This window comes from Suncus etruscus, chromosome 16 (assembly GCF_024139225.1).
Source record: "Suncus etruscus isolate mSunEtr1 chromosome 16, mSunEtr1.pri.cur, whole genome shotgun sequence".
NCBI lineage: Eukaryota > Metazoa > Chordata > Mammalia > Eulipotyphla > Soricidae > Suncus > Suncus etruscus.
The window spans coordinates 1,829,453-1,854,520 of record NC_064863.1 but is presented as its reverse complement, the minus strand read 5'-3'; the positions used below and the strand labels follow the sequence as shown (position 1 = coordinate 1,854,520).

At 38.2% G+C, this 25,068-nt stretch overlaps 1 protein-coding gene and 1 non-coding gene across 3 annotated transcripts in view; both read right to left on the bottom strand.

The window, feature by feature from the left end:
- Positions 1–25,068, bottom strand: part of MEIS2 (Meis homeobox 2) — a 242,889-nt gene that overhangs the window by 111,458 nt on the left and 106,363 nt on the right. The gene's annotated exons all lie outside the window — the stretch shown is intronic.
- Positions 1,487–1,650, bottom strand: LOC126033286 (U1 spliceosomal RNA). The gene has a single exon (XR_007504394.1). It is a non-coding gene; the product is annotated as a U1 spliceosomal RNA (small nuclear RNA).

The window sequence follows — 25,068 nt, the reverse complement described above, 5'->3', positions numbered from 1 at the left end:
GAGGCCTGTGCCAGGTCTTTATGTCAATGTTCAGGGTGTAAGGTCTCATTGCACTACAAGATTTGTGAGTTCCCATTTCTATTAGATAAGAACTTATTGGTATGTATAGTATTTTCCTATGTTATTGTGCCTACGCAAACAAGATATAAAGCCACGTGGTGCTATCAGATATATGGGGGCATAAGAACATTTCCAACAAGACCCATGACTTGGTTCAAACATAAGTATTAAACTGAGGGATTCTTTCACACCAAATTCCATATTGAGCAGTTCATAAAGAGAAGATAAAAAACATGGGGGGGGATCATCACTGTATAAGAAAGTATTTAGCAAAAGTTATAGCCGTCAAAGAAAACACCCATAAAATGTTGAAAAGATATGTGTCTTTTTTATGCCTTTTAAAATAGTTGGGTGGGTGTTAACTCTAGGGCACCACTTTGGTCTGTGAATTAGGACTCAACAGTACTTAATTTAATTTAATTTAATTTAATTCAACCTAACAAGGTTTTTTTGTGAGCATGTTCAGAAAGGATTCTTTGGGGGTTTTTTGTTTGTTCTTTGGTTTTCTGTTATTGTTTGTTTTGGGGCTACAGCCTGTGGTGCTCAGGGGTCACTCCTGGCTTTGCACTTAGAAATCACACCTGGCAGGTTCAGGGGACCAAATAGGATGCTGGGATCGAAACTGGGTTGGCCGTATGCAAGGCAAATGCCCTACTTGCTACTCTATTGCTCCTGAGCACTGCCAGGTGTGGTCCAAAAAAAAAATTTTTTTTTTGTTTTTTTGGGTCACACCCGGCAGCGCTCAGGGGTTACTCCTGGCAGGCTCGGGGGACCATATGGGATGTCGGGATTTGAACCACCATCCTTCTGCATGCAAGGCAAACACCTTAACTATCTCTCTGGCTCACCCCAAATTTTTTTAATTAAAAAAAATTCTTTAACTTAAAATTACATAACTACTGGGACAGGATGCAGGGATGCAGCTGAGCCCATTGGTGCCCAGGACTTACTCCTGGCTCTGCACTAAGAAAGCACTGCTGGTGGGCGTGGGGAACCATCTGGGATGTCAGGGATCCAACCCATGTCAGCTGCATGCAAGGCAAATGCCCTACCTACTAATCTATCGTTATGGCACCCCAGCCTCAAGTTATCAACTTCTTTCATTTCTTCCTTTAATTCTGACAATCACGAATCTACTTTCTGTCACTAACATACTCACCTCTTCTCTTATTTTCAGAAACAAAATAATTTAAAAAGCAGATTTTTGGCATTTTTCACTTAATCTAAAGTTTTAAAGATTCATCCATGTTGCAGCATAATAAAGGGCCTCATTCATTTTTTAGCTGAATAATGTTCCATCATCCATATCACATTTGTTTTTCTATACCTCAGTTGATGGAACTTTGGATTTTTTTACACTTTGGGGTTATTATGAATGACAGTCTTGTAAAGATCTAAACATTAAGTTTTATTTTTCTTTCCTTTTCAGGGGAGAGCACGAACGCAGTCCCCCACTACCACAAATTATGCAGTCGAGTTTTCCACATTTAGGGAAATCACAGAGGTCAGCACTTCCGGAGTGCAATGGATAAGTCTTGCCCTGGGGAAACCACCTTCGTGATCATGGTTTCTTCCTTGCTAGGTAAGTATGAAAAGGTAAGTTTTTGAGTAGACATAGATTTGTAATTCTCATGGGTATGTTTACCTAGAAATGAAACTGCTAACTCTTATGCTAACAATATTTATACTTTGAAGAAAGTGCTGAAGTGGTTTCCAAATTGGTTGCACCATTTTACTAGCAATATATGAGGATTTAATGTTCTACAGCTTCATCAACATAGTTTCTTTAAATATAGACATCATAATAGGAGTGAGTTAAATAAAGGAATTCAGTTCACCAATATTTTCAAAACTATTAAAAGTTTCATCTATAATTCTTACTACCTTTAATTATCTGCAGCTATTTCTTTGTCATCTGTAAATTTAACTCTAGCTTTTTATTTTAAAAACACTTCTATTTTCTTATTCTAGTTTGAAAATTTTATTTAAAATTCATTTCTACCTTCTTTACTCTAGTTTGAGATTTTTGTGTTCAAGGATTAGTTGTTGAATATATTACATGTGACTTTTCATAAATAATAATTTGTATCATTTTATTTTATTGTGTCAAAGGATATGTTCAAGTTAACATATATGATTTGATCAAATTTGTAATCAATTTTCTCCTTTAAGTCTAACATAAATTCAGTTATTTAATTATATTAATTATGTATATTCTAAAAGAAGGTAGATGAATAACAAAAGTTGGCAAAAATGTTTATGTTTGTGCTGTTGTTTAAAAATATTTTCATTCTTATAGAGATATATCTTTAAAAAATTCCTGGGCTGGAGAGATAGCATGGAGGTAAGGCGTTTGCCTTGCATACAGAAGGACGGTGGTTCAAATCCCAGCATCCCATATGGTCCCCGAGCCTGCCAGGAGCGATTTCTGAGCATAGAGCCAGGAGTAACCCCTAAGTGCTGCCGGGTGTACCCCAAAACAAAAACAAAACAAAACAAAACAAAATATTCCTTAATCCACATTTTACTTTATTTTTGTCTTGGGGGTCACACTCAGCAGTGCTCAGGGATTCCTCCTGGCTCTGTGCTCAGGAATCACTCCTGGTGGTACTTGGGGTGACCGTATGTGATGCCAAGAAGGAAACCCAGGTTGGTAATGTGCAAGGCAAGTCTCTACCACCCACATTTCTTATTTCTCTTTCTTCCTCCCGCCCCTCCCTTCATGCTTTTGGGTTACTTCAAGCTCATGGCATGGCTTCCCCCTGGCTCTGTGCTTAGAGATCACTACTATTAGGGCACAAGCGACTATAGATAATGCCAGTGCTCAAATTCCAGTTTCATGCTTTTCTAGCCTATCTCTCTGACCTTCTTCATCTGCATTTCTTACTCTTTTGCTCTTAGTTTCTCTTCAATCTTCTTTCACAATCTCCTGTTTGCTTCATCCTCTTCCTGTTTACACATCTTACCATTTTCTTTTTACACTCTAAATATATGCTTTATATAGAAATCAGGTGCTTTCTGACCATCTTGTATTCACATTATTTATTCTGAATCTTGATTTATATCGTCTTTAGAGATATATTTTTCTTATTTTATCTCATGGCAAACCTGAAATTCAGCCACATAATTGATTTTTTTTTCCCTATCAATGTCCCACCTCTTCCCATAGTTTCCCCAAGAGAACCAGTCTAAGGAGAATGCCCTGTAGTGTTAACATCGTTCTAACTTTCTGTTCATTTGCTTCCTGAGCATTTCAATATTTGTTTGTTGTAGAAAGGTGGCAGCTGAAGTGTAGGTGAAACGATACCCTCTGAGAGTAGCTCCCAAGAGCTAGACAGGGGTTTCTGCTCACATTTCTGGTTGGCAGGATTCCTGGTTCACTGGATCTGCAGGCAGATGGTGATAGCTGTGTGGTGTGTTCTTACCTCTTGCCACACTGATTCTTTTATGTAGTGAAAAGAGGTTATGTTATGAATCGAAGCTCCATATGCCTGATTAATAGGGTCTATTCCTCCCAGAATGTGTTTTAGTTTCTAATGACATTATGATTATTATTTTTGTTCGGCTATAACGAGCTTTTTATAAAAGGGATACATGAAATTATATAGATGATGAAAGATTTCAATGAAAGGGGAAATTTCCTATGATGAGATTACAATAATGATTTGTTTTAGTCTACGAACCTCTCAAAACTGTCTCCTAGAACCACTCTGATACGACGGTGTTGAGGCAGAAGAGTTTTTAAAGGTTTCTTTAACTGGTTGAGTCACTGATACAGGCTTGCTCTCTCAAGCCTGTGTTCTTTCCTTGCTTACATTTTTTCCATTTTGGAGAAGCTCGAGCTCTCTCTTGAAAAAGAGAAGTCACTGGTTGGATCTCTTCACCCTTTACCTTGAGCCCTTGATTCAATTGCTACTCACTGGAGTGTTCCTTGAGAATTTTTTCTAGAAGCATCATGCCTCCTTTGGTCACAGTTTCTGTTCTCAGTCCGGTACAGAAGGTATTTGTCGCATATCTTCCAACTACTCCTCGGTCGAAGAAGGGAAGAGCAGCATCCCAGATACCTGCCAGCCCTTTCAGTTCTATTCTGTTCTTACTACCTTGTAGCCATAATTTTTACTTATTTTATTTTCATGGATAATGGAAAGGAAATCATGAGGAATCATTCTAGAATAGATGGTGGGAGAATCACTTTGATATAGTCTGTGTTTCCCAAGTCTTTCCTACAATTTATTTAAAAGATGATCAAGATCAGAATGGACTTAGTAAACTTTCACTTTTGGGGGGTATATTTCTAGGTTTCATACCTCTCTGTAGTGAACACAATCCAGACTTCTGAATTCAGCTGTAGCACCCAGGGTAGGTTTTTGAGGTCAAAATCACAGAAGAACTACTTCTCTATTCTATATACCTAGCTGAAATGATGATGGGCTCTTGCTTTTAGAACTACATTTCTCTTTTATGGTCAAGTTCCTTCTGTGGCTCTGCTGACGTAATAGAGGAAAACCTGGAGTTAGGAGGGAAAAAACTTGCCCCTTCAGAGGTTTTTAATGTTCTTCCCACACTGCCCTTGCCTCCTAGTCTAATCATTGGGACTGGCTTCCAGCTGGAACACTTCTATAGAGTTTCCAACTTTCTTCAGTACTCAGAATCAACTTCATTTATCCATTTGGACATATGTGATCTAGCTTTGCAATATCCTTCCTCAAAGTTCTAGCCCCTGATATATCATCAGTACCAGCACTAGCTAGGTAAAGCCCTTTCTCCAGGGACTGAGTACTGGTTCCGCTGGATTCCTCCTCTAACCTAAATTTTCCAACCCACTTCTGTCTACTTTTCTACTCTAGTCTGACCCTCATCCCAAAATCATGAGAAAAAAATCTCTAAACTTTCTAAAATGTTACCTCTGTGTTTTGTTGTCCTTCATGTTTTCTATACCCATTTAACCAGACAATCATAATAAATTTAGTAAAAATTATGAATGAGCTGGTAGTTGGAAAGCCAGTACAAAGGGAAAGTGCTTGCCAATCTCTATTCAAGCCCACCAGTGTGGTACCTGGAGCACTACTAGGAATGACCTCTGAGCAAAGAGTCAGCAGCAGCTCCAGAGCACTGTCAGGTAAAGCCCCACCCTCCAACAATAAAATAACTAGTGTGATTCTTGTTTTCTTGAATGGGTTTTTGTCTCACATGCACAAGAACTTCATAGTGTAGCTGTGAACATGCACAAACAAAGCCCAGGAGATTGAAAAGCTATCTGGTAATGCTAAGTGTGTCTCCAAAGAGAGCTATATGAGAAAAAAGTTGCTAGGTTTAAGCATTGCAAGATAACTGAATGAGGGGCAGCCTGTATGAAGAGAAGAGTGTATATAAGAATGTGGAAAACAGAAAAGAAAGAAAATTGTGGCCATGATAAACTACTGAAATTCTACCCTTGTTGGGGATGTTTACAATGTGAACAAGTTCACTTTGGTGTGAAATTTCCCAAATAAATTCGCAAACAGATTGTGACTCATAGGCAGAACAATATCTAAGGCCTAAAGCAATGAAATCCATTGTTGTCAGCTATTTACCACAGAGCAAAATTTGGGGAACAAAGAAAAGGCATGAGAATCCTGCATTTTAATCTCTGTTCATAGGAATCACCATTTTGTTTAGATCTAAAGTAAATACCAGTTGTTCCCAACTTGAGGGGAACATTTGATTTAGCTACCAAATTCACCACTGATAGTTGATCAAAGAAAATAACATGAGATGACCTATATTGAGCTTCGATCCCCCGGCGTCCCATATGGTCCCCCAAGCCAGGAGCAACTTCTGAGTGCATAGCCAGGAGTAACCCCTGAGTGTCACCGGGTGTGCCCCTCCCCCCCAAAAAAAAAGCTCACTCATCTCAATGGAATACCATGGGCATAGCATTAGATTCTTTAAGATGACAGATACTATCAAGCAATGGGTCACATTAGATTCTTTTTGTGGATGGAAGAAACTTTATCCTATGGGAGAACTCAAGACAGTCTAAGTTCCTCTCCTTATAAATTTCCAGATTATATTGTAAATACAAGTTAGGTGACAATAAATGTTAGCTGAAATTTCTGTTACTTGATTTGGGAAACCTTTCAGAAACAGCAAATCTATTGTCATTTCTAGTCACTGTTTGTTCTAGACAATTGCTATGACTTTGCTTGTTATAATAGATAACAGTTGTGAGCAAAATAACTCATCTTGGCCCAGGACAGAATACCCCAAGGCATGATGCATAAGTCATTACATAATGGACTTGTGGAAAGGGAGGAAAGATTTATTAAAGTAGAAAGTTACAGTAAATAACCATTTAGTATAGAAATATCTTAAAAAAGTACCGTCAACCATTTCCTGAAATGAAGACAACTCTTTTCTGTGTCTTCAGTGACATGTTCAAGTTCTGGCATGTCTACCAAAAGACCTCATCAAAACTTTTCCAAAACATCTTAAGAAAGTTAATTCATTGTCTCCCATAATATAATAATAAATTCTGTATTCTGGATGCTTCTTCCCTTTTTGGCCACACCCAGTAGTACTCGGGACTTACTCCTAGATCAGTGGTCCAGGATTACTCCTGGTGGAGTTTAGGGACTATATGAGATGCCAAGGATTTAACCCAGAATGGCTGCATGCGAGGCAAATGTCCCATCCATGCTACTCTCTCCAGCCATGCTTCCCTTCCATTCATAGATGGTGGCAACCAGAGTAACATCAATGAAACCTTGTTCTAAGAATGGAAGGATAAAATGGAAGGATGGAAAAATAAATGGAATCATTTTGTGGAACTGGAGTTCTACCAGCTAATTCACAAAGTCAGCTTCAGTAAAACATCTTTAATTAATCCTCTCATTGTCAGACTTTAAAACACCACCATTAAGACCATATTTCTTCATAACATCAGTGCCAGACATCTTCTCCATTTACTCACTCAAGAATCAGCAGAAACATGCTTAAACACTTACCAAAAAGTTCTGCTATTTGAGAGTTAAACAAGTCAGTAGTTAACTTTGAATTAATGTGAGGAAAATGAGTACCAGAGAGGTTTAAGTGATGAGTCGGACACGAATGGGAACAGAACCCGCTGGGACTCATGATTTTTCCAATTAACTTTTGGTCCAACATGATTCTCCTAGCACTGCCTCTACCCTCTCACTATCCTTTTACTCTGCAGGTAAACAAACTCTACCCTTTTTTGTTCCTTCCAGCATTTCCCTCCGAACATACAATAGAGTGACTGAGCCTGGCTTCCTGAAAAGGGAGTAATAGTTGTCTTTGGAACTTTCACTTTCAGTTTCTATTCCTTTGGCCGCTTTTCTAACCTCCCTACTTCAAGCTAACGACCTGAAGCTTGGACATATTCTCCACCGAGATTTTTTTCTTTTTTCTGTTGGTAGGAGGGGGCTTCCAAGCAGTGCTTAGTAGGTGCAGAGGCTCCATTCTGGCAATTCTTGGTCAAGTGTTCACGGTTCAACATGAACTCCCTGGCCCTGCATTTGTTGCAGGGGACCAAAACAGGGTTTGTCGCAGGTAAGTCTTAAGTCCCAACCCCCTAAAAATCTCTCTAGCCACGACCCAAGGTTTCTTCCTTCAAGCCATCAAAATTCTTCTACAGATCTCCTATGATAAAAGGAATGTCTACAAATCTAAGCAAAAACATTTGACTATTATTCCAATTTTACTGGTATTGCTGTACTTCTGATAACGAGAGGGGGTGTTTCTAAGTACTCGTTACTACACTATTTTACGTATACATTTCATAGTTGCTCATTTATCAGCAGTTATTTCATGTTGACATATATCTGATGAATGCTACTTGATATAGTTTCTATAATGAAAGTAAAGAATTTTGTATAGTGTAGTATAGAAACTTTTCTTTACATCAAACTGAAGATGCTTGGAGGTGCAAAATTTATCCTCTTTAACTAAAATTCATATTGCTTTATGCATTTTAAAAAGAATAAAGTTAGCTTTAAATTTTAAATCTACTAGTTAAATGAATAATGTGTTTATACTTTCTGAACATATAAATACATTTGTATTTTGGGAAGAAAATAATTTATGATTTGAAATTGTTATTATGGTTTGCTGTTCACCTATTAAAGAAACCGGTAAAAAGAAGAATAAAACAAATGCAGAAAGCAAGACAGCCTAAAGAGCTAAAGAGTATTGTTGGTTTTAGTTATTTGTTGTTGTTTTTAGCTACAAAGTGCCCTTTGAGATACAATGCACATTAGTTAAATTCTACAACTCAATGTTTTTAAGTATATTGTAGGTATTTTCTAAAGAAGTAAAGACAATGGTTTTAGTACAGTACTTTATAGGGAATACAAGAGAAGGAGGGATGCTTTTCAGGAAAAAGGAAAAGAAATGACGTAGAGCTATTAGATAATACTCCCTAGCCCTAAAAATCTAGGAAATGTAAATCTAACATGTGCTAAACACAAGCCTGTTAAAGGCTTTTTCCTGGAATGAATAAATGAATGTGAGTTCTTTGCCTCCTTAATTTCCATGAATCAGGGCATGGATAACTATTTTCCAGTCTTACCTCATGAAAGCTTTGAGCTTTCCCTTCAAGTTAAAATATATTATTTAACATTTGAGTGTGTCAACACCACATTAGGCACTTTAAAAGAACAGAATTAGCCATGCTTCCTACTCAGGGGACTTGTCTACTAAGTATCAGTCTAAAGCAAAATGCTATAGTATTCCCTCACATCAAGCAATCCATTGAGTGATATTTTCCCTTAATTCTTCCATAAAATCAATGAGATTTTTCTTTTTATACAAACTCAAAGGAGCACTCTTTGATTCAACATATACCTTTAGAAGTTCTGTTTGGGCACATTCCACATCTATTTCTTTTATCCTGGGACAGAATCAGAAACTTGACCTAAAATTAGACCCATTAAATGTGGTTTGGTCCTAAAGCAGAAGGAGAGTCCATTTTCACTAACTCTGCAATTACCCACATTACAATGAGTGGAATGTTTAGACAAAGAAGAGAGTTTGTTTCTCTCATGCACCTTCATTATGCACTAAATAAATAAGTCTGATATAACACTGCATGGAAAAGCATCGAGAAAATGAATACAAAATGTTTAGTTTATATTTGTACCAGCACATGCTGACCATTTTAATTACATGGAAATGCAAGATACTTTGCGGACTTCAAATTTGTAAGCACAAAATATTACCAAGCTATATTCTTTATTAGATGATTTAAAAATTAAAGTGCGTGTCCAATCTCTTAATTTGTTTAGTCACTAAATTACTAATTTGCTTCATTTAGAGTTGAACTAGAGACTTTTTAAACTTATTGGGGTCTATTAGACTAACTTCTGCTTATATAAATATACTGTGATCAACTAGATTAATTAGTCAAATTATCTCATATTTCTTCCTCTATACTTAGAACTTGAAAAATTGTAATATTAAAATTAATAATTTAGCATTGGATTTTAGTCTGGAGTCTCTAAAAACTAAATTTAATAGCAAGAGTTACAAATTCATAAATATTATAATTAAGCAAGCAGATGTACATTTTGAAACTATGCCTCAGTGGATATTAAAAGTTCTGAATAAAAAAAAAAAATTAAAAAAAAAAAAAAAAAAAAGTTCTGAATAAATTCCTGCTAGTTTGATTTAGCAATATAAGTTTTGCAAAGAAATAATGAAATAAATCACAGCATACAGCATTTTCTAGAAAAATTACAAACTTATTTTCACAAATATATATGGTATTTTACATATTTCTCAAAGATTTGGAGCAGAAGACTCTGAGAAATGAACTTGTTAATATTTTTTTTAACACAAATGGCCCTCTCAGAATTACTGCTCAGTCATAATTGGGCATGTTTGGCCCATATGGTTCTGTTAGAGTTTCCATAGACTCCGAGGTCTGAAAAGGCCTGTCTGTAGGATAGAGGTCCTTGAAACTGGGCCTCTGGGTTCTCTCTACTAAAGTGTCGTGCTTTCTCAGAACAAATACTCGTGAAATTAGATAATTTCATTTTTGCAAACAATCTGGAAAAGATTTAGAGAATGAGGAAAAGGGGGAGAAGAGGAGGGGACGTGAGAGGAATCTACTCAGATTTTCTAGCACAGACTTAGAATTTTTCCTTGAGATGTTTAGAATTAAAGCAATCAAAAGGTAATCAGATTACCTAACTTTAGATAGAGAATATAAACAAATTCCAAATTTCTAGTACCTACCCTTCCTGCCAAAATTATGAATCTCCCTAATGCACAGAACATAATGAAACGTAAAATAATACACTCTATTACTAATGCTTACAAATTATGTTTATCTGAGGACTGTCACACAATTTATGTCCATAGATTGGCAACGATGTGTCACTATCAAAATGGTAAGTGGAATTATGGAAGGATGAACACCCTAATAAAATTATCAAGATCAGAGCTACCTGATTTTGGTTATATTTTTTTCCCAAATGATTTCGGGATATACCTATGAAAAAGCTCAATTAAAATAGATCACCTATTTTATAATTATTTAAGTGAGGCAAAAATTAATTAGAATGCTAGCTGTGATTCCGTTGATAATCTCCTTTCTGACTGGCAAACTGAACTATGAGAATACTTCCTCAAGGTGAAAATTAAGTAAGATGGAGCCATGTCATAATTTAAAAGAGAGTCAAAGTACCAGGATTGATGCAAATTTTACATCCAATATTTTAAACAGTTTTCAAAACCATCTGAATCCTAGAGACTGCTGTCCTCATTTGTAAATAAAGAATATTACTCTCTGGGCCTAATAGATTATACTTGTATATTTTAAATATTAAAAGATAAAGTGCTATACATCAAACATAATCATTTGAAATTAAGCAATTTGAATGTCAAACTCAAATAATCAAATGTAACTAAATCTACAAATGTCTTCAGGTAAACTCAGAAGACTAGATTAATAGCTTTTCTTCCCGAAGGGTATTTTCTACTAAGATTCTTATAGAATGCTAGAATAATTTAAATGTTAGTAATACAGAGGGATTTTGTGTGTGTGTGTGTGTGTGTGTGTGTGTGTGTGTGTGTGTGTGTGTGTGTGTGTGTGTGTGTAGATGCAGACATTTTTATGAACAGGAGCTTATTTAGGTCAGTCTTGTTAGCAGAATCAAATAGAATCTCACACTAGCTCTCTCCATAGGTATGAAATTTATATAGTTTTCCAGGGTCACAATAAAGCCAAGTAATTTTAGATAGAACATTGTGTTTTACAAATGAAAAAAGGAGTATGCACATCTCTATTCATGATGTGTGTGTGGGTGGTATAGTTTTGAGAACTTAAGGAGAGTAGTGCTTCATATAACCTAGGCAGTGAGGGAAAGCATTTAAAAATACTGTCAACGATTCTGGCAGGAAAGACTGTATAAATATACCGTTGACTCCAACATAAGTGAACTGGTTATAAAAAGAAAAGAAACTGCAAATGAAAACTTCAAAATTTCTACCCCCACAATGAAATAAATTATATAAAAGGAGAAAGTCACCAAGGATGCCTCAGCCCCATCTACCCAATTTTAAAAACCCAGTTGTTAAAGAATTTTCTTTTCAAATACGTGGATTCCAGTATTCAATCAATATAATTGTTGGATAGTCTTAGCATATTTTGTGAAATCATTTATAAGGTACCAAATGTCTTGGGAACTTTTTCCTCTAATCACTCCTGAATCCATCCAAATTGGTTTTAAATTATTCCATTCGTAATGGTAAATTTTTATTACAAACATGTTTTTCACTTCAATTTAAACACAGATCTATCAGTTTGAAGCTGAAATAATTAGATCCTACATGGTTTTTCATGCAGCACATTATTATATTATATCAGAAATCTTACCGCATCATGGAAAAGATGTGAAAGGTTTATAAAAATTCCAAGTAAATTTATTTCATTAAATGGCTTAAACTACGTCTATTTACACACAAATATGCAAATACACAAGGCCATGAATTACCCAGCATCCTTTTGAAAGTGTTTTTCTTTTTTCCTTTCTAAATTCTTCACATGAATAACATCTAGCATCATGGACCTTGAGCACTGATGACTCTGGCTAACGCTTTTATCCTTTGCTTGAAATTACAGGATCAGTCTAGCCAGAATTTATGAGAACCAGAACCCCAGACCTCACAGAGCTCGCATATTAGACCATTAGGCATCTAACTACCTCTGAACAATTTCAATGCATTATCTCGCCTTTTCCCTGGGGCACCAACTTCACTCGTCCATACTTTTAATATATTTTGTCTGCATGAAGCAGATCGAGTTATTACATGCCAACAGATCACGACTTACAGAAATTTCATTGCTTCACAATGATGCAAAGAGTGTATGTCATGTAGCCATAGGGAAATAGCCATTGCTACAAATATCTCTAAATTATCTGGTGGCTTATGTAAAGCCTATTTGATATCTTCACTTGAACACTTTAAACATTTCCATATAGTCCTGCCCATAGACAATTAATCAAAGCACCCCGTATCCATGCATATTTTAACAAATTATATGCCGCTTCAAATGAACTACTTAAAGTACTTTAGATGAATGCAAACCATGTAACTTTTCCTTTAGCCATGGGGTTTTTATATTTCAGACTGAGCATCTCTTGTTTATATGAATGTGTTGACTTGCAGATTCCAAAGTCTCCCATGCCAGGAATTTACTTGCTCTTTGGAAGAAAATACAGTGATCAAGATTTACAAATCAAGTGATCTTTGAACTGCCTTAAGCCTGGACTACAAAACCATTATGTTCTTTTCTTTCGTTGGTTTTCCCCACCCCCAGCTCCCTTTTATTGAGGCTGAACAGGAAACAAGGGTGATGCTATCCTGTCCCTACAGACTGTTCATCAGTTAGCTCAGTTTACAGCTATTAAAAAAAAATGGAAACAAGTGGCACTTAAAAATGTAACTTATCAGGTGAAACTACTGGCATAATGGTAATGTTAGCAAACAATAGACCTTTTTTCCATCTTTTTCCTTATAACTTCTGAAGTTAGAGTCCTAAGCAAGTTAACTACTCCCTCCTATGTTATAGTACACACAAATGTACATACAAACAAACATATGCATTAAAAATACTGGTTTACCTTTTTTTGCAACTAGGTTTTCTCCAATAAAATAAAGGGGAAAGGAAAAACTAAGCTCGTGTTATCTAAAACAATTTTCTCATTTAGATCACACTAAAACAAACAGCAAGGTCATTAGTCTCACAGACTAAAATTATTTTGATGAAGACCAACTTTCCTTTCTGTTGACAAGCATCTCAATTCTTTTCAACAGCTCTGGGTGTCCTCACAGGAAGAATGCAGTGCAGTCATCAGCCTCAGGGAACCGAGTGGTTCTAGGTGACAATTTGCAGAACTACCTCTGATTGAACTGGTTCCCCCTTTATTAACCTGAAGTGGGAATAATTAATAATGTAAACGAGTCCTTTTGAGGCAGATTTGAATGTAAAGACTTGATCTTCTGCATAGTATAGTGCCTAGCAATAGTGGGTTCTTAGTGGAATTACGTGTTTGTTCTCAGTGAAGTCAGACACCCAGCAAAGAACCTGCCAAAACTTGACCAGGATTTCCACTAAGATGGAGAAAAAAGAATTTCCTTCTTACTAGTAAGTTAGTGGTGGAATAAACAAGAGGCATGGGGCAGATACAAAGGGAAACTAACTTTTGATTATGCCCAACAAAGAAGGCCACGGGTGACCCAAACCTTGAACCCCATGATTTCAGCCCATTGTCTTCCTTGCTAACAATGAGAGCATCATGACGTTTTTATCCACAATAAGTTTGACTCAACCTATTCTATCTTTGAATGTCCACCTCCCCATTATTGTCTCAGAGGTTTGAATTGTCAAGTACTCTTAACCTTCCAGAAACAGGACAGTCAAATAGAGCTGTGAATCACTGAGAGAGAAGCCCTCAAGGGTTGGAAATGGACAACTGAAACAGCCTCTGGGAAGCTGAGGATAAGAAGTGTTGTGCTGAGATAGCCCAGGGATTTTGAAGTCAGAAAATTTAGGTTCTATTTTGAGCTATGCCTTGAGCATGTTGCTCTCTTTACAAAAACTGCCAGATGTGAGAGGAAAGACTGCTTAGTTTGTGGAGTGCTTCAAGAATTCTTAATCAGAAAATCTGATTAGGCTAAGAATGAGATTTGGCTTATGGAACTTTTAAAACATAATAAAATAAATATATACACACAGGGCTGAAAAGCTCTTTAGCTTCCAAGGTAATTTTTATTATGTGCCTTCTAACTAAATTACAGATCACCTTAGTTAGTTAGTTAGTTAGTTAGTTAGTTAGTTAGTTAGTTAGTTAGTTAGTTAGTTAGTTTTAGGTAGGAATGCATCTTTCTATATATTCACTCTAATTTAGGAATAGTATAGGAGGAAATCCATTTGTCACCAGGTTGGAAGGGCCTAACCAGCATGTCAATTATTTTTGTTTTGGGGCCACACCCAGCAGTACTCAGGGCTTATTACTCTGCAGTCAAGGATCACTTCTGGTGGGAACTTGGGGGACCATGCATAAAGTGTACCATCAAACCCTGGATGGCAGTGTGCAAGGCAAGCACCCTACCTTCGATAGGTCCAGTCAGGCAATTCTTGAGTCTCCTGACACAGATGTTACAGAATAAACTTACATGGCCATGCTGATTTTGGAAGGTGAAGCCTACAATCTCCATAGTAAGATCATTTTGCATTCAAAAAAATGTACTGGGAACACACTAACTGAGGTCAAACTGTACCTACACTGATCCTTCTGTTTTTATGTCACGGGGCAACCCACTAAGCTTCAAATGTGGTAAGCGTTCAACCACTTAATGACAATTGCATTGGTCCTAAATGTTCTCTTCTTCAAGTCAAACATACCATGTTTCTTCTGGTCTTTTCTCTTGCCTTCTTCTTGGGCTCACAACTGCCAATGTTTCTTTCAAGCGTGTAGTCCATAAATGGCACTACATCCAAAGCCAGAGTAACACGCATAGAGCACCCTTTTTCATTTCTGTCAGCTTTATATTGGGTAGAAGGGTAATTTTTGTAGAGATTACACCTGGCTTTGCTCTCAGGTGTACTTGAAACTGATATTATCCACAAACAAGGGAGAACCTTAAACCCCTATCCTATCTCTCTAGTCCTTTTCTGAATATTTTGTTATATCAGGTAGGGCTCATTTTTTTAGTCAAATTGCATCATTCTTACTGTTAGCTTAGGTCTCTATCACCTATTACATTTGTGTAAATAAATCTTGGTACCTAAGCATTCTTTTTCTTTGTGTGGGGAGGGAACACATGACGCTTTTTCCTGGCTTTGTCAGACATTACTCTTGGTGGTGCTCAGGGACCATATGAGATGCCGAGGATTAATTACATGCAGAACAGGAGATGTACCACCTGTACTATCGCTCTGGCCCTTGTCAATTGAATTTGTAAGCTCTGTGTAGCTTTCTAAAAATGCTACTTTTTACAGATGAGAAAATAGAGAATTGGAAAGATTTTAGCATAGCCAGTAAATCAGAATCATCAGGATCAGGCTGGCTTAGAAACACTGTCCACCCTACCTCCCACAAAGAAACATGGCAAACCCTTGGCTTTGTATTTCTAAATGCCCGGCATTTCAGCAAAGAAGCCAGGCCGAGAGGAAACAAAACAACACGTCTGAATTGGCATCGAAGAAAGTCCCCTCATTCTCAAAGCCAACAATTTCTTCACTGAGACCCTTCATTGTCTAAGATGGTTGTAGTCTACTAATGGGATCCACCTACAGCCTCTATACGGAGATCCTGGCAATGCCACCTGGAAAGGGAAGGATTTTCACTACTTGCCAGAGATGAATGAGCAAAATAGAAAAACGGCCTTTAGATCCTCACTAGGAACTGAAAGCTCCTTACCACCATAAACATACACTTCTCAAGCTTCAACTTACCCATCCTACATTTTCCATGCCTAAAAACCATTGTCTGCAGAAGGTACTCAGCTCTTAGCTTTCTCCCTTATACCAACACTGCCAACTTTCCACACTTCTGCAGGAATAAACACAGTCAATCCCTTTCACTACTTGAAGATAGTCTCGCTGCTTACATGAAATCCTTAAGACCACCTCAAGCACATTTTCTTCCTGACTTTCCTTTTCATACTTTCAGTTTTATTTATTCTCATCCAGTCTTAGTGAAGACTGATCCTCCACATGGCTAATGGCAGCCCACTCCAGGTTTGCCTTTTCTCACTTCTTGGTTGTTTTTCCCATCGATTTGCCTTACTTACCCTTCCCCTCCTCCTTGATCTTTCGATCTTACCTCACCAGAGCCTCTTTCTTTGCTTACAAATATGCTTGTGTCTACCTCTTAATTTCAAAGGAAAAATTGAATCCTTTCTCAACTCAGCTACTCTCTGAGTTAGCATCATCTTTATTTATAGTCTTGAAAGAAGAGTCCACTTCCAGACCCCCCACTCTCTCCTTCCCTCCTTGCAATCTGGCTTCTGCCCTTGTCACTCTACTGATAGTCTATGGACTCAAAGGTCACCAATGACTTCCTCCTGGCCAATTCAATGGTATTTTCTTCTTTGTCCCCCACCCCCCCTTCGGTGCACCTCAGCTCTGTGAGTGCGTACCACATTAGGATTTACTTAGCCCTTCCATGACACTGAGTGCTCAGGCTTAAAATGACTGCTCAAGACCCTGTTTTACCATGTTTCCCCTCTTAGCTCCCTAATGTCTTCTTGAGTCCTTGTAACTCCTATAATTCCTAAATGTATGCTTCCCTAAGGATCTACTCTTTTCTCTAGCCTACGTTCCTCGGTCATAGTCTCAACACATCAGCTATTATCATTAGTAGGCTCATTTTGAGAAGGTTCTTAGTTGTGCATTTTAGATGGCCGATGAAAGCAAGTCTCTATGCACTCATATACTGATCTTTATTTTCTCATAGGCCTACTCTTTCTTTTTTGTCTTTCAATGATTATTGGCATTCAGCAACATCTTGGATTGCTCCTCCCTTTTCCTTGGCCACCACTTTCAGAAAGCCCAAGTCAGCCAATTCTTTCTCCAGACTGTCACTTATCTTATCTCTGTTTCCATCTCCAGTGCCTTTTGAAGGTATTCAACTTTCATTCAGATTATAATCCCCTACCTTTTAGTGATTTCTCATGACCTTTAGGATGTGAACATATGTGCAGCTGGCTTGTATGATACTAATAATTTAACACTCATAATTTAATAGACCTACTTCTGCCTTCCTCCAGAGACACATCCATGGCAATAATCAATGGAATCAATGGTTTAATATGAAGCCACACTTTTCTAATGCATACCCATTTTTTTAAATCAGCACATTACTTAAATTCACCTTGAAGACCCCAAATCAAGCATTCTCCAGACTTTATTTATTTTGATTGTATGAAAGCCTGTAGTCAAGCTATTCCCATCTTTAATACAGTGGCATATCAATTCATTTGGTTCAGTTCTTCAGAACTGATTGTTCAGAATCACAATCACTGAAGGGCCTTGTCAAATTCTTGCTAAAAAACTCATTCTCTGTCCAGTCAGGGTTAGAAACCCAGTGTTGGGTCTAGCCAGAAAAGATCTGCCTTCCTAACACCATTTCCTGTTGCTCCAGCAGCCTTATCTTGGGCTTTGAGGAACAAGCCTGCTAATCACTGCTGGCCTTCCACGCCCTGCTCAGCCCTGTGGCTCTCAGTCCCCACCCCCACCTGCTTTCAAAATTCCCCTTGCCCCAACCCCATCTGCAGTCTCCTCAAAACATTCACTAATTCCCTCAGCTGGAAGTAATCTTTTTTTCCTCCAACCCCACCCCCATGCTTTTCTATTGACACTTGAGACACTTCCCTCTTTTAATTCTTGTTGCTTATCCACATTTTATCTCTCCTGCAAGGGTTTAAATTCCTTGAGGGCAGGCCCTGGTACTTATTCACCTTCGCATCTTCAATCACTTAGTGCAATAATTGCTCATAGGCAGGGAAGGCACTAAATATTGGTTGGCTAAATGAAAATGAGGCAGTTAACATAGACATAAGTGTGTTTTGATTGAAGTAGATTTTCTCAGGTCGAATTATTTGGCCGGGTGGGGAGTGCAGTTTTAGATTAGGGTCCATACCCAATTCAATAGTCAGGTGTCACTCTGGCAGGGTTGGGCAGAAGGGGGGAGGGCAAAAGGGGTGGATATCCAATAAAGTGCCAGGGATTGAGGACAGAACCCAGGACTCATGTGCTCCCACCCTTGAAGGTCTCTCCCTGGCTGTCCAGTCATGTAGAATGCTTTCCCCTACAACTCATCTGTGTCATTTTTTTTTTGGAGAATAGGGAATAATAGTAAAGATTGGTGAAAGCATTCCTTAAATGTCTCATCTTGGCCTAATTTGCCCTCATTTTATTTTCTTTAGAAGACATGTTTCTGAGCAAATGATACAAGGCGCGTTGGGTTTGGGGTTGTTTTTGAACTATCTTTTTCCCCAGCGCCTACGTCTTAGTACCTAACTAATATGAAAATTGTACAAATTCACTTCCCATTCACCTCTGGGAAGATGTTTCCTTGAGTGGCTGGCCACAGATGGAAGGAAGACAGTCTGCAGCTCCCAGGGGCTTCATTTGACATCCCCAGAGGGAGTTGGAGTGAAGTAAGCTGCTGAGCAGTATTGCTCTCAGGCCATTCTGCCCTCTCAGCAGAGACCACTTTCCCGCCCCAACTGAACCCCATGTGATCTTACCTCACTGAGCCTTCAACACTGACTGACATTCTGGAAAATACCTCTCAAGAAACCAGAAATGTTGTATATATATATGTTGTATATGTAAATGTTGTATATATATAAATGCCAGAACCTCACTTTTATGCAGTAAAATACTAATGATTCGATTAAAAAATAAAGCTATGCCAAATTTTCTTACAATTCTTTTTGATTTTTGAACCACAACTGACATTGCTCAGAGATCATTCCTGGCTGGGTCATATGGGGTCTGGAGGGATTATATGGGGTGCTGGGAATTAAACCTGGTTTGGCTACATACAAGGAAGTGCCCTACCTACTTTTGTTTTGTTTGTTTGTTTGTTTGTTTGTGTTGGGTTTGGGTTTTTTGGGGGAGTGTCACACCCGGTGGCATTCAGGGGTTACTCCTTGCTCTGCACTCAGAAATTGCTCCTGGCAGGTACAGGGGACTATATGGGAGCCAGGAATCAAACCCAAGTCAGTCCTGGGTTGGTCGTGTGCAAGGCAAATGTCTTACTGCTGTGCTATCACTCTGGCCCCCTTACCTACTTTTTTATCTCCAGCCCCTACCTTAAAATTCCTGGCAATTTTAACCTCAAGCCATTAAATAATTTTGATTCTGAGAGGGCCTGAAGAGTTAGCTTAGTGGGCTTGAGCACAAGCTATGCATGCAGGGAGGTTCAAGTTCAATTCCCAGAACCTTCGAGGAAAGTCAGGAGTAAGCAGTCTCAGAGCACCATCAGGTGTGGCCCACAAAACAAAAACAAAAACAAAATCAATATATAGACAAATTTATGAGAAGGCAGACAAATATAAATAAAAGCAAAAGTTATATCATCTAGAAACAAAGAGCAGCACAGTATGTTGGATTCTAAAAGACACCAACAGTAGCTTTTGATGGCATTTTCCTTTACCATCAATAGGCGTTTTTATGGACCAAGACGGGGTCCAGATCTTTTGAATCCCATTCTGGACTATTGTTCCCAGTGATAGGCCTTAAATGAGCAATTAAAGAAGAAAAATTCCCTATTGACCTGGCATCTCAAATTGGTCCATAGGGTCCTCCTATAACTACTTATGTGTGATTTTAATTATTCATCCTAGCATTTCTACTTGTCCTTCCAAAGTGGAATCTGGAAAAAAAAGTACTTCCAGACAAATACATAAAGTGTCCCTTTCTCTAGTTAAGAGAAATGATTATCCTATCGAAGCTTTATGCCAACTAAGTTCTTCAGAGCATGGTGAAACTGAGTCTGCTCAGCTAATCAGCACTGTTATGATGGTCAAGTTCTAGCAATAAATCTCAGCCCTGATATTCAAATGCAAACCTCAAAGCTGGTTAGGGCTCTTCATTGCTTTAGGCATAATGAGACAACTCTACAAGAAACCAAAAATACACTGTTAGGATATCAGAAACTTCATAGTTATTAAAGATTAGGAAATAGTCTCGATGAATGATCCCTTTGGACATGTGAGCATATTTTGATTGTCCCTTGGGATTTGTGTCAAGTTATTTGGCCTCAAATTATGCCCCTGACCAATACCCATGTCTGAGTCAATAATAAAATCCAAGGGCTGGAGACAAAGCATTGTGCATAGGGCACATGCCTTGCAGCAAGTTCCCCAGCACACCATATGGTCCCCTGAGCACTGCCAGAAGTCATTCCTGAGTGCAGAACCAGGAATAAACCCTTAGCATTGCTGGATATGTCCTGATACCTGATGCCTCCCCACTCAAAAAAGAGTAAGATGTAGACTTGTAAAGAAAAGAAGTCCAATGAGTCCCGTGCAGATCACTAAAATGAAATCTTGGTAGGCTTTGTGTAGCAGTGGCCAACACTGAGACAGAGGCCATGTTAAAAAGCCTCTGTTGGGTTTTACTTGCGTTCTCTAAAAATATCCCAAGAAAAGGCTATTTGGCAATCATTGAAATGCTTTATATCAAAGGTTCATTTTATTTGCCTTTTCATTTTGTTTTGTTTGGGGGGTCACACCCAGAAGAGCTCAGGGGTCACTCCTGGCCCTATGCTCAGAAATCACTCCTGGCAGGCTCAGGGGACCATATGGGATGCCGGGACCCGAACCACATTCCTTCTGCATGCAGGGCAAATGGCCTACCCCCATGCTATCTCTCTGGCCCTTATTTGCCTTTTTAACATCATTGTTACACAGCACATTGTTACAGAAGTCACTGTGTATTAATGTAAATCTTCATTGTGGTTAAGTGAGCATCAAGTTCTAAAATGAAAAGATAAAGCTAATCTAAAAAGTCAAAGGACATTTTTAGGAGGAGGAGTACATTGTGGGACTTCAACAGGGACTTAGCTGACTTGATGGGGAAAACATGGAACAAACTAGGACTCTGAAGAACAGGATCCCCTGAAGAGTCTGATGAAAGCAAAACCAGGGGCCGGCGAGGTGGTGCTAGAGGTAAGGTGTCTGCCTTGCAAGCGCTAGCCAAGGAAGGACCACAGTTTGATCCCCCGGCGTCCCATATGTCCCCCCAAGCCAGGGCAATTTCTGAGTGCTTAGCCAGGAGGAACCCCTGAGCATCAAACGGGTGTGGCCCGAAAAACAAAACAACAACAACAACAACAACAAAAAAGAAAGCAAAACTAAACCCTGCCCTTGTTGAGGGACAAGTATGTTCCAGCACCCTTAGCTGAAACTTCTGCCGTCCCATGTCAACACACGGAATCTCATTGAGCATTATCTGCTTGCATTCAATTTGAATGGCAATAATGTCATAATTGAAAGGCAAAAAATGAAAAGATTTTCAGGCTATGGGTCGGTCAGTCGAAGGGTAATCCAGCATCCATGTCCATATGATTACTTGTTCACACTAAAGATGTTTGCTAGATAGCGGTCTCTACCAAAGCAGGCTCTTTTAAGAGATCCACAAGTTGTCACTCTTAGTCTGGGACTGAGGAAGGAAGATGGGTCTTGGCAGCCATCTTTCTTCTAGAATGAAACTCAACTGAAAGAGGAGGCTGACGGTGGAGAAAATAACACTCTTGGTCTCTGAAGATACTGAGATTCTCACCTGAGCTCTGTCACTCTTTTTTTTTTTTTTTTTTTGGTTTTTCGGACCACAGCCATTTGATGCTCAGGAGTTACTCCTGGCTAAGTGCTCAGAAATTGCCCTGGCTTGGGAGGACCATATGGGCAGCGGTCCTTCCTTGGTTAGCGCTTGCAAGGCAGACACCTTACCTCTAGTGCTACTCTTTTGTGTGTGTGTGTGTGTGTGTGTGTGTGTGTGTGTGTGTGTGTGTGTGTGGTTTTTGGGTCACACCCAGCAGTGCTCAGGGGTTATTCCTGGCTCCAGGCTCAGAAATTGCTGCTGGCAGGCACGGGGGACCATATGGGGTGCCGGGATTCAAACCAATGACCTCCTGCATGAAAGGCAAATGCCTTACCTCCATGCTATCTCTCCGGCCCCTAGTGCTACTCTTGAAGTCCACATGCCACCCTATGATTTATTATCATTTAAGTCAGTTTGTTAAGTGGTTTTCTAATGCTCAGTGGCAAAAATTATTCTTTGTTTGTTTTTAGCCATACCAAGTGATGCTCAGGGCTCATGTCTGGCTCTGCACTCAGGGATCATTCTTGACAGTGCTCGAAAATATAGGATCTTGGGTATCAAATCAGGGTAAAACAAGTTCCCTGCCTGCTGTACTATTGCTTCGGTCCAAAAATTCTAAGTTGGGGCTGGAGAGATAGCATGAAGGTAGGGCATGCCTACCATGCAGAAGGATGGTGGTTTGAACCCCAGCATCCCATATGGTCCCCCGAGCCTGCCAGGAGCGATTTCTGAGTGTAGAGCCAGGAGTAAACCCTATGCACTGCCGGGTGTGACTCAAAAACAAAACATAAAAAAAAAAAAAATTCTAAGTTATACAAGTTTTCAGCATATCTTTATGCATATACACATGAAAACCATCGATTTAGAGAATTTCCCATTTTGAGCAAAACCCTATTGATTTGATAAATTAATTTGTTACCATTTATTTAAATTTTTAACTCGTTAAAAATTAAAATTAATATCTGAATATAAGTCAATTTAAAGTTAACTTAAAGTATTTTGATTTTACTATTACATTACTTTATAGTCACCAATTAATGAGAAATAAATGATTTGTGTCATATAAATTGCATATAAGACGATATTCCCATATATATTATCAGCTTCTCAACAATTAATACTTTATGCTGTTTTATAACTTATTAATAAAATAAAACCCAGTTAACTCAATACATTATTTTATTTTGTTGTTGTTTTTTGGGGATCACACCCGGCAGCGCTCAGGGGTTACTCCTGGCTCTATGTTCAGAAATTGCTCCTGGCAGGCTCAGGGGGATCCTGGGATTCAAACCATCGTCCTTCTGCATGCAAGGCAAACGCCTTACCTCTAAGCTATTTCTCCAGCCCCCTAGTACATTATTTTTTATTTTTACAGTATCAGAGATTAATCATTTCCCCAAATTTTTAAATACACTTCTAGCTAGAGTGACATTAAGGCTAATGTTGCCTTGCATGTGGCTAACCTCTAGTTATTTTGATTCCCAGAACTACAAATGGTCTCCAAAGCACAGAACCAAAAATGGCCTCTAGCAGAGCTAGCTGTAGTCCCTGAGCAGGTCAAAGTGTGACCCAAAACCCCACATCAAGAAAAACATGTAAAAATAAATACAACAATATAAATAATATAAATATAATCAAATTTTACATGATCTTCAACCATTTATATGAGTTTGTAAATGTATGTAGATAAATAAGCACCAGCAGGCTAACACACAGAATGAGCTACGTCATTTGAATTTTTACAAAAGACTCACTTTCCTTTCTGAAAATTTATTCATTTCTGTAAACTTATTTCTATAAAAAGTCACCTCCTCAATTTGCCTATCATATTCTAAGTACATGAGAAGTTGAGTGGGATCTTTAAAGACTTCCACTCACTTCAATCTACTGTCAAAAATGATTTTTTAATATTTCAGAAAGTTTTTAACTGCTAAAAGGCAAAAGTTTGTCATTTGCTAGAAGATCATCAAAAACTCTTTTAGCTTATTTGAAGCAGGCATTAAGTTGTTGATTTGGGAAGGGGGAGGGAAGAGAGCAAAGTATTTTAAGTGAGGCATCGCATAAGTGCAAGAATGCATTACAGGAACAAGCGTAAGAAACGACATTCTATGCCTAGGTAGAAAGGAGAATTAGGTATGAAGGCTGAAAATAAGGCAAAATGGAAGCCTAAACTAATAAATATATCCCCTACCTCTAAAATTATTACTTTTTCTTATTGATTGGATTCCTCAGGATAACCCAGGAAAGCAGAACCCCTGTGACCACAAAAATTAATTTTAAATGAAATGCCAAATCAAGCGTAAATCCAGCATAAACTTGGCCTCACCTTCACATTAATAAATTCTGAGCTGAGGTTTGTTTTGTTTGGGGCTGAATATATTTATTTCATCAACAAACAATTCCAGAGTGCAAACATTTGACCTGTTAAACTGAAGCCGCTGTTTATTTTAACACTGCTGGAATACCTAGCGGTGTGTAAATGTGAAAATAGTGGCTGGAGAAACATTTACACAAAAGATTTTGTCTATTAAGACAATGAAAGTGTTTTAAAAATATATCCTTTGGGGTAGAATTATGGCAGTGCAGAATTGGGCTTCAATCATTATAAGATGTGAAATTTGGAAAGTGGTATTCTCATAAGTGTTTCCCGATGAGTTTGAGGGGAAACAAAGTGGTGGGAAAAACTTAATTCCTCTCTTACAAATAACCTCATATGTCTATATTTTCTTTATTATTGACAATGATCTGAAAACCGATGGTTATGAAAAAGCTACTTGTTACAAACATGATATCTGAATATGTACAATAGTAACGAGTATCTAGATAAGTATGGATAAGTCAGAATCATTCTAATAATAATGTCTTATTTATAGCTCCTAACATTAATCAGCTGCTCAGTAAAAACTGAATGATTAAATGAATTAATAACTTCTAGAAAGGGGAGTAAGAAAAATGAACAAACTGTATTAGTGTATCCAATCATGTTTTAATGCTCTGAAAATGTACTATTTAGGTGAATCTTCAAATTCTTCAGCTTATTGTCTCAAAAGCACAACAGAACTCTCTTTTTCTTTTCTTTTTTCTGGGGGGGGGGGGCGGTGATACACCCAGTGATGCTCAGAGGTTACTCCTGGCTCTGTACTCCGGAATTAACTAGTGGTGTT